The sequence below is a fragment of the Chenopodium album genome, chromosome 23 (assembly GCF_948465745.1).
Source record: "Chenopodium album chromosome 23, dcCheAlbu1.1, whole genome shotgun sequence".
Taxonomy (NCBI): Eukaryota; Viridiplantae; Streptophyta; class Magnoliopsida; order Caryophyllales; family Amaranthaceae; genus Chenopodium; species Chenopodium album.
The window spans coordinates 6698034-6709326 of record NC_137856.1 but is presented as its reverse complement, the minus strand read 5'-3'; positions in this window follow the sequence as shown (position 1 = coordinate 6709326).

The window sequence follows — 11293 nt, the reverse complement described above, 5'->3', positions numbered from 1 at the left end:
AAGGGAGGATTTTAACCTGTGATTTCCCTCCTACAAAGTGGGTCCCATTTGTTAACAAGTGTATGAATTGGCTTTAACACGTGTTAGATTATGATTGGGTGTATGGAGTCTATGGAGATGAGTGTATGTATGTGTGCTGCAGTATCTGCCGTTTATATGGGAGTTATTTAAATATCAATTTTATTTTTATTTTTCCTTTTTTATTAAGTTGGTTGCGATTTTGTATGCTGGACATTGCTAAAGCGTAACATCTCCACTCTTTCTTTCTACCCAAAATATCTTCTGTCGTCACGTGAGATCATTCCTATTTGAGGACAATTTATTTTATTTTTTTTTTTTTATTAATTACATAGAATATTTGGATTGATTTGTTTTTAATGACATGATTTGTTTATAATTCGACCACTATTTTCAGATCTAACGGCCTTATTAGTTACCACTACTTTTTGCAAAGAAGATAGCTCGAGCAAAAACAAATTCTGTCAAAGACGTAATGCTCTGTACAAACGAGTCAACAAAAAATAAATTACTACTTGAACTTGTATGGCTTGTATTCCACTTGACCCATCAAATCCCTTTTGAAGTTTTAAGTTTTAATCCAGTTGATCCACTAGACCCTTATTGACTCGCCCTAACATAGAGCAACTCACCTACACCTACCACCACAACTCATTCTTATTGGGTTGACCTTTTTTAACCCAGCCTCGAATTCACTGATTCAACCACCTTAACTGATGTCGGTCTTGATGTCTTGTGTTACCCCAACTCTCCCCATGACCCTAACTTAATAATGGCACACCCTACACGATTGGACACCTTGATTCACCTCCAACTTTGAAGCTCAACAAAGATATCGTGTTAAATAATTATTATTATTTTATTTTTTTTGAACGATATGTTATTTACACTGTTGTTGATGCAATATTTCATGTTAAGTATAACAAAAAAAATTATAGAAAGTACTTTTCTATACTTTATTTTTATTTTATATATTAAAAACGTTCCTAAAATTATTTATGTGCCATGTCATTTCCCCCCGTTCTTGCAATATTATTGTGTCATGTCATTTATCACTCAACTAGCATTATGTTACATCAAACCTTGAGGAAATAAGATCTAATTTAATTTGGAGTAACTTCTTACCATCTTAACCAACAATAATACATGTCATCTATACAAATAATATAAATGACATGCGTCAATTTAAAAGGAAAAACAAGATATGCAGTTTGAAAAAAAATTACGAGAAATAAAATCAACATTTCCCAAACAATATAAAGTTAAAAACTGTTTTTTTTTTTTTTTATACATGTTGTTAATTAGTAACCTTTTGTTTAACACTACTTGTGCACAACATACATACTCAAACAACATATGCTTTATTGATTCATAATACCCTAATTATAATAAATTCAAGATGATAATAAATTTCTTAATTAAGAAACAACTTAATTAAAATGGTAACCTGGGCTACACACTAGTTTAGAAACTTAAACTAAAACTAACAAATTGAAAAAAGCTTTACTTGAATTATAAATAAGGGCATGTTCACTTTTACTGAATTGAGCTGAATTGAACTGATTGAAACTGAACTGAACTGAACTGAATAGAGCTTAAATGAATATTTTATGAGAGAAGAAAATTAGGAGTTGAACTGCATTTAATTTAACTGAACTGATTGAAGCTGAACAGAACTGAGCTAAACTGAACTGAAATTAGTCTGAAGTGAACAGGCCCTAAGTAAATAACCAATAAATATGATTCCATCTATAATTTGATATTGGACAAGCTTTGAAAAAAAAAAGGAGCAAATAATAACAAGTTTAATTATTGTGTACTCTCTTCGTTTTATATTCCCTCCGTGTTTTAATATGTGTTACACTAATCAAAAGTGGTCGTATTTTAATAAGTGTTCTACTTTTTTTATTTTAGCAAAAAATACATTTTAATATTATATCTTTATTCTCTTATGGTCCCACCTAAATCCATAATTATTTTTTGGGTTTTTCTAAGCTATACCCCTAAGGTTTTCGAGTTTCTAAGGTGTGCCCATACTTTTTCAAGTTTCTAAGTTGTGCCCCTCAATTCACTACCATTAATGAATGGTATCCTCCTTGGGACTTCCACGTCACCTAAAGTTAACTATAAATTTAATAGAAAGATAATAAAAGGTAAGGAAATGGTAGGAGAAAGAAATCTTAACCACCGCAACCCTAATAATGAAAACTGAAGACACGAAATCACACTCTCAAATAACTTTTAAACAACTAATAAGGGTACATTTTAATATTGATAAGGAGTTGAAGGGCACGGCTTAGAAACTTGAAAAAACATGGGTACACCTTAGAAACTCGAATATCTTAGGGGCATAGCTTAGAAAAACCCTTATTTTTTTATACTCTATTATTAGTCCCTCCGTCCCTAAATTACATTCTCCTTTCTATTTTTGGTATTCCAAAATTACATTCCTCCTTTCTATTTTTGGCAAGTTTTTTTTAGTAAATCAACTCTCTTTTTTCTGTTTTATATTTAATGTTTTCTCATCACTCATCCTTACCTAATCTCACTCGTAATCCTTGTGCCAAATTACAATAAATATGATTGGTTAAAAATTTTTAATTAGGAGCATGTGATTGGTCCTTTTTTTTAGAGGATTGATGACATGTCATTAGTAATAACTAATCTATCTTTGTACTTCCCATTGCATTATCTAATTATTGTTATTTGTCTTATTCTTCCCTCTTTAATTCTCGTGTAATTTCCAAACAGGAATGTAATTTAGGGACGGAGGGAGTATTATTTTCCTCTCACATTTATTACTTGTTAATAAATTTTAAACCTCACTATTTTTTTTTACAATTATTTAATACTCCAACTACCCTACTTAATTCTTATGCTATTTAAGTTAAATAAATTGTCTAAAACTATGGACTGATTAAAGTGTAACGTTTATTAAAATACGGAGGGAGTATTATTCGACCAAGTACGAGGTTTTGGGTGGCAGCTATTTGGCGATAAAACTTATAATCCATTCACTACGCATATTCACACACATTACAACACTCTCTTGAACGAATTCCAACGTAAAATAAGTGATAATTTTCTACCTCATTAAAATCCTTACATTTGAAAAATGGGATAAAGTGTAGAGCTTTAATTTCAATGTTGTTGTAGATATATATATGAAGAATATGTTTCTACGTTATTAAAATCTTGTATAAATAAACTATCTAAGATAACGTGAACAAATGAAAGAGATTAATTACACATTAGGAATTCCCCTCGTGACTTCGTGAGTAGGGTTTTAATGTTTACTTTTTTTTCTTACCATTATACTACGTACTATATACTGTATTAGAAAAAAAACTTCGTGAGTAGGGTTTCTAATGTTTACTTTTTTCTAACCATTATACTACGTACTATATACTGTATTAGAAAAAAAAAAAAAAAAAGAAAGAAAAAAAAAAGGGTACATAACACATAGGGCTCCTTAAATTAATGTACCTGTACTGTAGATCTTGATGACTTTATATGTCAATCATGTACACAAAGCTATTGAAATTTTGGATGTAGTGCCTTTGTAAATGAGTGTAATAGATCATCTAGATTGTATTGCTTGACATTGATCTTCCTTTCATTCTCCATATCATGTAAGCTATATACCCATATAAACGACACCTTAGCAGTCTTCTTGCCTTGATAACCCTCCCAAACGACACATATTCACCGAAACTTTAGAGCTAATTAAACATGGACTGACCCACAAAATGGTGGGATTAAAGAAAATGAAGTAAGTTCAAATATATGAATAACTAGTTTTTATCCTGTACATTGCACGGATTTCATAATAATAAGACTTGTAAATAATTAAAGTTAATTAAAATGAAATTAATTTAAATAGATAAAATGACTTTTTTTAAAAAAAAATTAGAATTCAAATAAATAAATAAATAAAAGCGATGCCCCGGGTCATTGTTTGTATTTTTTATAACAAAATAAAGAGAAATAAATTGGTGGTTTTATCATTTGTTAAATTTTGTAAATATAATTGAACATCAAAATTCATTTTTTAATATGTAGTAGTCAAAACGAATTTTTTTTATTAATCAGTTGTCATAATAACTTCCTTTGAGTAAATATATTTTGTGATAAAAAGAAAAAACCTGTAAAATTGTATTGCATTTTTGGGTTACATATTTTAATTAACACCTATATGAATTATGGTTGAGTAACAGAAAGAAACGAAAATAAATTTCTAATCATATTATTGTTATGATATCCACATATAAGTTCACGGTTATAATACTAGAATTTACGAACATAAATAACTCTTTTTAATACAACTGTATTATCATATAAGATGTGTCATTGGAGTGGTGATCAAAGTTCAATTTTAATGAATATAAAGGTTATGGCTTATGGGTTCAAATATTAATGCTAGCAAATAATAAATTTTTGTGATATTAGTAATCAATATAAGTGACATGACGACACATGGTAAGATTGGTAACACATGGCAAGATTACAATCCTTGCCATGAGTTTAAATATATATATATATATATATATATATATATATATATATATATATATATATATATATATATATATATATATATATATATATATATATATATATATATATATATATATATATATATATATATATATATATATATATATATAATATATATATATATATATATATATATATATATATATTGATTGATTGATTTCTAGCCTTAAAACTCCTCTTGTGAGATATGTAATTCAAAATATTTTAAAAAATAATTGAAAGTTTTTAGTCATTAACTTTTTTATCATTTTATTTTTAAGGGGAAAAAAAAAGTTTCTGACGGAAAAACTTTTATTTTGAATGCGACACGTGTACTTAAGGGATCGCTGTGGTGATTACTTTAGTACTCCATTCGTCCCTAAATTACATTTCTATTTCTCACATTTATTTTTTACATAATAGAGAGAAGTAGGAATGTAATTTAGGACGGAGGGAGTATATAGTATAGATAGATAGATTTTACTAGTAGATATAATAAGTTCAAAAATATATGTTCTAATAGAATAGGTTTTAAAAATTCAAACAAAATAAAATAAGTACTAATAAAATAAGTTTTTAATATATTGAATGTGGATGGCCTGAATTAAAGAGTGACATGTGATATCTAAACTTATTTAGGAACGTTTTTTAATATATTAGTACAGACTATCAGCCCATTCATAGACATGCCACTTAGAGCAAAGCCAATGGTTGCCCATTTAAAGTGGGCATCAAGAGAGAGAAAGAAAAAAAATATTAAAAAACTCAAAAGATGATACTTTAGGAGAGAGAAACCTAATGACCAGGTCATGGCCATGGCCATGACCATTGGCAAAGGGTGGGCAAACAATATGTATGTGCCACTTGTCATAGTATGAGTGGGCTGTCGGTTTTTTATTTTTATTTTTTTATTTTCTTAATTAGTGATGAATATTAAGATCATAGGGCAACCAATGGGCATAAATGGGCATGGTGATTGGGCATGGATGAGATGGAAGAGAGAGATATTAATAAAAAAGTTGATGACCACCATTGATTTGGGCAACCATTGGCTTTGCTCTTAGAGTCACATGCATTGTCTAGTTAAACATCAAAAAAAAAAAAAATGCATTGTCTATTTTATACGAAGTGTATATATGCATTCATCTCCAATTTACCTACTTGTAATATAAATTCTAAGCCTTTTTTAGGGTGTGTTATATTCACCTGATTTTCATTGATCTGAACTTATCTGAACTTATTTGAACTTATTTGAACTTATTTTAGTTGTAATTTGTACTTGGGTAACCCTTATCAGACTTATTAAACCTGATATGAACTTAACTGAATTTATTATACTTGAATTAAGTGAAAATAAGGTGAACAGAACAGACCCTTAATTAGTTCAACTTAATTTAACTTATTTCAGAAAAAATAAGTTCATATCTGTAAAAATAAGTTCACATCAGATCATTGTTTTATGTGCAATTTTTATCGCTAAACATCTTTGATTTCATAATGAAAAAATTATGAAAATTACTTATTAATAAAATACACATTATTACGAATCTAATAAGATTTAGGTTCAAGTTTGGTCAAATTAGACACTTAGATCAGATTATACCAGCTCAGATAAATTCAAATCAAATTAGACCAGATCCAGATAATTTCAATAACAAAAAATAAAGTAAAGTAAACAAGGCTTAAGTTTTACCAAAACCAACCCATATACGGTATACCCGTAATAAGGTAAAGTTGACTAATTTTTTACTCATACTGTCGTACATACTACGTATCTTTGTCAATTGTCATAGTCTCATAGAATTAGGACTTGTCAAGTTATCAGATGCAAATAATGCGATATTTGGACCGTTATATGTTGGGACATTAAATTTAAACACTTGGTTATCAAAGCGCAAATTAAATGGACTGAAATTTTTTAAAGAAGTGCAATTCACGTTTGTTGTTGCCTATCTTACCTTGAAACATCAAACACTTGGCAGCCCTAATTTTTGACTTGTATGAATCTGCTATCATTTTGTTTAATTTGAATAGCTGAAATATCCTAAAAGGGCAAGGCATGTCAATCTCCTACTTATTATAACCTACTTCCTCTGTTCTTTTTTACTTAACCTGTTTTTTTTATCACGCTTGCCAATGCAAAACTTTAACGATCAATAACTTTAATTCTCCATAAGTAAAAAATTATAAAAGTTATATATTATGATAGTACTTATTGAGACGAATTCAAAAAGATCTCACATGAATTTTTTTTCCTTACATATTATTCACAAAAGACGGTTAAAGAAGGGGTGGTGAATAGTGTAAAAGTCAAAGCGGATCAAGTAAAAAAGAACGGAGGAAGTACATATCCTACTGTATTAGGATGTTGATATGCGACTTATTCTTGTATATGTACCTTGTGAATCACCCGCTTTACGAAATTGATATTGTATATTCGTATGGTTTCATATATAAATATAGCATGAGATAACAAACTAGTAATCGTATACACAAAATATGTATGGTGTTCATGGTGCACATCCTAAAAGATGACGTATATGTGTTCCACATTTTCTCTTACTCATTTTTTCTCCCTACCCATAAGGCATACTCATTAAGAGCATCAATGACAAAATTGACATGCATTTAGTTGATTTTATATAGAGACTATAGCTAATAAGTACTTAGGATATTGATTTTAACCAATTTGTAAAAAAGTTGTCTTTTTTTTCGTTCATCAACTTTAAAGAATTGATTTACAGACAATTAGACATGTAGGTCGTCAATGGTATGCTTGTGCTACTTCGGTGAAGCCGTAGCTAAGCTAGCTAGTTAAAAGTGATGAGGGCCGGGGGAGATTTGCTAGAAAGATAGTACAATAATACTCATTGACTCGTTCTACATATACTTCGTATATGGCTGTATGATCACCAAACTAAGATTAATCTAGTGCGAAAGATTATACTTTGCAAGTTTGAATAAAGTTGGGGATTCAATTCCCACTAGAAACACTTTTGAGAGTGAGGATTCATTACCTTTTTCACTCAAGTGTCTGAGCCACAAATAAAGAAATTAAGAAAAAATTACTATCTCTAATGCACGAGGTGATTTTTTTTGGGTACAAATTGCATGGAGTATTAGTTATTAACTTATTATCTAGTACGAGTAGTTATTTAGATATTTCATCAAATTCCCTCCTTTACTCTTGTCGAGGCATATTCATCCCAAACATGTCCCACGTAGATAGAAGATGGCATGAATTTGATTGACAGTCTTCGTTTTGACATATGAAATAAATTTAGTTGACTAATATATAATCAGAATTTAAATTGGTGTATAAATTGACATATTGATTAAAAATTTAGAATTGATTGTGTAGACATAAAATGCTTCCTTCATTTTTTTAGTTGACACCGTTTGACTTTTACACTTTTCTCATACTATACTTTGACTTGCTTTTATGATCTACATATAACATATACAATAAATATAGTCATGTGGGATTTTGTTTAAATCGTCTCCATGTATATTTTATAAATATTCACTTTTATAATTTTACAATGTTGATAATTAGAGTTATTAAATTTTCAAAATATGCGTTGGCAAGCGTGATAATAGAAATGTGTCAACTTAAAAAAAAAAAAGAGAGAAAGTATATTGTAAGAAATTGTGTAATATACCACCACCACCACACACACACACACACACACACACTGCACACAAATGAAATTGTTTTTTACCACCAAATTAAAATTTCTAAAGTTTTACCACCAAATAAAAATCTAAAAAGTGTTACTCACCACTTTCTGTCAAAATAATCCTTAACTATAACGGATATAAAAAAAAATCGATTTTTGTGCCAAACGCATGGCTTTAATGGTTTTGGGGTCATTTGTACCCTTTGAATATGCTTTGAGGTTAGAACTGATAAAAAAAATTATCACAAATGCCTTGTTTTGCCTAATAAAACCCTCAATTTGCGTGACATACACAAAACGAGATATTTCCAGTTATGTTTTGTCCTTAAATCGAACACAAGGGTTAAAATGACCCCTAAAACATCTAGAGAGCATGTTTTTAGCATGGAAATCAAAGATTTTTTTTCTTTTTAAAACCGTTAGATTTAACAAATCTATTGACAATATGTGGTGGAAAACAATTTTAGATTTATTTTTTTGTGGTAAAATAAAATTTTTAGAAGTCTTGGTGATAAAAAAAACAATTTTGTGTTTTTTGTGGTGATAAAAGTTAAAGTATTATTTATTTTTGGACTTATATCAAGTAATTAATTTTAAAGTATATAATTTTTTTGGTGATTGATGAATACTTCCTTTTTATTTGATGACTGATTAATCTTTTTTTTTTGTCATCATTCACTACAAGAAATAGGCCGATTTCCGACGGAATTTCTCCGACGGGCCCGGAAATCCGTCGCAAACTGGGAAATTTCCGACGAAATTTTGTTCCGTCGGAAATTTCCGACGGATTTCAAACAGTTCCGACGGAATTTTCGTAGGAAAGTATATTCCAACGGAAAAATCCGTCGGAAACAAAATAATTTCCGACGTTTTTAATTTCCGACGGAATTTTTCGTCGCAAAAAGCATCTGACTAAATTTATTTTAAGAAAAGAAAACTTTGTATAAATAGCTAACCCTAACCCATTACCCTTCATTTCAGCTCCCCTTTCTCTCTCTTCTCTCGCCGCACCCTACTCCCCTTCTCTCTTCATTCTCCCTCTTCTCTTTATCTCTCCTCTGTCTCTCCTCAACGCTTCTCCCTCTCTTCTCTTCAGTCTCCCTCTCTTCTCTTTATCTCTCCTCTCCTTCGCTACTCCTTTCTTATTTCTCTTTGCTGTTAAATTTCGACAAAGCTAGCCTTCAAATGCTCCGGCGTGTTTTTTTTATTTCGAATTTATGGTATTAAGGTCAAGTTCGACCATGGAAATGCTAGATCTAGCGTTTCCATGGTCGAATTTGGCCTTATATAACCAATTTCAAGACAAATTTCGGTTGTTGTGGTTGAATCGTTGTGGTAAGTGTAGTAGATCTACAGTTTTTTTTTTTTATCTTTTGTTTTTAATTTTTTTGTTCTGAATTTTTATCTTTTTTTTTTGTCCTGTTTTCATTTTTTTCAGGTTATTGGTTGTTGGGTTGGGATTTAAATTTTTTGGGTGTTGAGTGTTGGGTTGGGATTTTATTATAATTTTTTTTTTGTCCTGTTTTCAATTTTTATTCGGGTTTCTGGGTGTTGGGTTGGGATTTATTATTTTTTTTTCTTTTTTTTGTTTAATTTTTGGGTTGTGATGGTTTGTTTTGGTGGTGGCGGTGGTGGTTTTTTGGTGGGTGGTGGGGTGGTAGATCTGGGCTCGTTTGTGTGGGTTAGGGTTAGGTTGGTAGGGGTTTTGGTGGTTGTGGGTAGTGGAACGGTCGAATGTGTTATGGGGCTGGTGGTTAGAGGTGGGTGATACGCCATGCCGGTGGTGGCACGGCGTATTTTTTTTAATTTCGCAAAAATAGTTTCCGACGGAATTTCATTTCGTCGGAAATTTCCGACAAATTTTCCTAATGCTGAAAAACCTCTTTCGAGGGAAAATTCCGTCGGAAAAGTGTTTCCGACGGAGTTTCCGTCGGAAGAAGACAATTTTCCTACAAAGGGTTTTCCGACAAATGGTTGCGACGGAATTCCGTCGGAAACGGGTTTTCGACGGATTTTGGGGTGGTTACGACGGAATTTTTCCGTCGGAAATGAGCCTTTTTCTAGTAGTGATTGATTGATTGATTTTAAAAAGAAAAGATTTTCGAACTCCTTTGAATGACAAGGTGTTATTTGCGTTTGACAGGGTCTCTTTTACGGGGCTACGATTGATCATTGCTCGAATTCACGTCACAAAATCATCACAAGAAATTTCTTTTTCACAAAATATTGAAGCGTCGACACATTCACTCAAAAAGCTGTATGGGAGAACGAATCGAGAATATGCCGAATTTGTTATATCTATGTATTTGGATTCTTAGCACTTTTCTGATAAATTCTTATTTGATTTTGTTAAAATATGTTTTCATTCGTTATTTATCCATTTTAGATGTCGTATGACTTTAATTAATGAAATTTAGTTTCCTCTTGGATTTCTTTAAAAAAAAAAAAAAAAAAAAAGCTTCAATTACAACTACAATGAGTTTTGATAAAGTCTAGTAAGTTCAGGTAAGTTCATATAAGATCAAATAATTAAGTTTAGATAAGTAAAAAAAATAGGTAAATAGAGCTTGTGCAATAGTTATTATGTGCACCATGGTGCACCTAAAACATGATGCACCTAAAAATAGGTGCACCACGTCTATACTTTTGCAAAAAAAGAACATTTGGTAAAAATATATTATAAAATATATTCCTGGGCCTCAACTATCAGCTTAAGCTTTTGGTTGAGTTGGTCCACTAACATGGTATCGGAGCCAGTGTGACACAATGGTCACGGGTCGAATCTCATCCACCCCTCCTTCAAAGTGGAATTAATTCGCACCAGGTTTGGGTGGGCCTGTGTTGCATCCACATTTTAAGCCCAATGAGCCTTTCATGTGAGGGGGAGTGATAGAATATAAAACATATTTCTGAGCCTCAACTATCAGCTTAACCTTTTGGTTGAGTTAGTCCACTAACAGATATGAACACGACACAAAAACTGAACATACACATGCAATATTATATGTTCATATTTTATAAAAAAAAATGTTCATTTTATATGTAGTAAATGTTCAGTT